The following is a 2,500-nucleotide window of genomic DNA, read 5'->3' as shown; positions in this document are numbered from 1 at the left end:
TATCATGTGAATATTGGTACCACATATTGTCCATGGATCATGTATGCTTACCACTCCTTCCTCGATCCAGAATCCATGACATTTCTTGGGTTGCACCATCAACCCCGTTTTGTGGCAAAATTCCTCCAACATCTCCAGATTGTGTACCATGCCTTCCCTCGAGCCACTCACCAATACCAGATCATCGGCAAAGGCCAGCGTGGTGAGCTTGCGTTCACCCCATTCCATACCAGAACCAGCCATCTCTAGGCTATGGATAAGAGGATCCATAGCAAGGTTGAATAGCAGTGGGGACATTGGGTCGCCTTGCTTCACTCCAACCTTCATTCTTATAGGTTCGGTTTTGGCCTTTCCGCAACCTATCCTGGTCACGCAGTCCACATAGGAGTTCTTTATCAACTCCACCACATGGTTGTCAACTCCCCGCCGTCTTAGAGCACACAGGATATGCTCATGTGCCACTGAATCGAATGCCTTAGCAAAGTCCACAAACACGACTGCCAGTGATTTTCTCTCCGATCTTGAGTGTCTCACCACTTCATCCAGTATCATCAGATTCTCTCCACATCCACCAGCCTCAGCTTGGAACCCCCTTTGCCTGGGGTTTATAGGGCATGCACGCCCTAGTCTCATTGTTATGATTCTTGAGAATAATCTGAGTACCATTGACCCAATGGTTACGGGTCGCCACCCCGCTATTGTTTTTAATTCTTTTGGGTCAGTTGATTTCGGCAGCAGTCGTGTTCTGCACTCCTTAAAGGCCCTCGGTATCCTCCCATTTATCAACCATGCTGTGTACAGCCGCGCCAGTTGCCTCCCACACGGGTCCCAGTTCAGCAATGCCTTTTTACTGATCCTGTCTGGTCCCGGTGCCGTGCCATTAGCCATTTTGATCAGGTTTGATCTTACCTCCTTACCCAGGATGGGTGTATTCAACTCCTCATTTGATGCCCCTTCGGTTGAGATAAAACCATCCAAGCCTTTGAATTCTGTAACATTTTCCCATCTTTGTCGAAATACCTCTTGTATTTCAGTCAGTGGTATCTTGCATCTTTCAGCCGCACCTCCGTTCAGTACCATGTCCATTAGTCTGCTTTTATCAACCTTATATAGGTTCTGGTACTCTCTGTATTTCTCTTGCCTTAATTTCCTCCTTGTTCCACCTTTTCCCATGGTTTTGGTTTTTCTCACCGATTCCGAGGGTCTTTTGAGCAATACCACGCCTCCTCCCAGTTCAGAGATCAGATCTGACGCATACGACTCCATCGTTTCAGGCAAACTCTCTACGTCCCCAATCCATGTAGCGATGGCCCTGAGCTCTTCATCATCCTTCCCATCCTTAGCTCTCTCCAGTATTTTACGGATCTTTTCCACACATCCATCTTCATGTAGATCCTTTGAGGTCTCACCAGCCTCTGAGCCTTCAGGGTTTGCCATGTCTCGTTTTTCCTCTGGGCCATCGCTTGCCAAGCCCCCATGCAGGAGTCGTCTTTTCAACCTCACCAGTCCCAGTGCCATCTTTCCATTTGTGTGTTTGCCTTCTTTGGGCGATACACCATTGGTGCTCTTTATAGATCCAGCCTTCCCCACGTTGTTAGTGTATTTATTTATCTTGCCTTTAGCACGCTCCCGTCCAATATTGAGTTTTTCCATCTTTATTTCATTCCATTGTATGGGGTGTGCATGTCTTTTATGCTGCGATACTCCCACCGCTTTCATGAATCTCCTGTTGCAAATATCACAGGAGAAACTGTGGTTGTTATCCACTCTGCTATATGTACCCCTGCATTTCGGTACATGGCATGCAATAGAGTGGCAGCTCATTGATCTTTTATCGCATCTCTGGCATGCATATCTCACCACGTATTTCCCGTGTCGTGCCATAAAGTGTTTAGCTAATAGCCACACACCCCATACATTTAACCCACATATTGGACACGAGAGCGATATCCTTGGCACCGTTATCACAACGCTGTGTCTAGGTGAACCTGGGCTGTTCATCTTGTTAGGGGAGTTCCCTTTATCTTTTCTCGGCGATTTCTGCACCTGTAACACACATTTTCCTTCGGCCTTCTGGACTGGCTGAGGTTTCTGCACGATCACTTTCGACTCTACTCTCATTGGCGAGCTTCCAGTGATCTTTAATTTAGAATCCTCTGAGGGTTTCCCAAGAGTTTTACCAGCCAAGGTCCTTCCGCTACCACGGCTTCGCTGGTCACCCTCTTGGGACTGCATGTTTGGTGGCGTGGACTTCCTTGCTAGGGAGTTTTCGCTTCCACCTTTCCATGTCAAGCTTTCCGATCCTTCCAAGCGCACTTTCTTAGTTATGTGTTGTTCCGTTATATCAGACCATAGTAGGTTTCCGTTCCTTTTGCCTGTTATCTTATGATGGATCTGTCCATCCGGCATGTGTGTCACCATCCACACATCCGGGGGAGGTTGCCCGAGCAGCCACAGCCCCTCACCAAGCTGCGCTTCCGTCGATTTTGATGCACCAGAA

At 47.9% G+C, this 2,500-nt stretch overlaps 1 pseudogene; it reads right to left on the bottom strand.

Annotated features, from left to right (window-relative positions):
* Window positions 1–2,500, bottom strand: part of LOC147132700 (28S ribosomal RNA) — a 9,333-nt pseudogene that overhangs the window by 3,364 nt on the left and 3,469 nt on the right.

This window comes from Filicampus tigris, chromosome 18 (assembly GCF_054856515.1).
Source record: "Filicampus tigris isolate MCC_2025a chromosome 18, RoL_Ftig_1.0, whole genome shotgun sequence".
NCBI lineage: Eukaryota > Metazoa > Chordata > Actinopteri > Syngnathiformes > Syngnathidae > Filicampus > Filicampus tigris.
The sequence above is the reverse complement of the archived record's forward strand: the minus strand, read 5'-3'. Positions and strand labels throughout refer to the sequence as shown.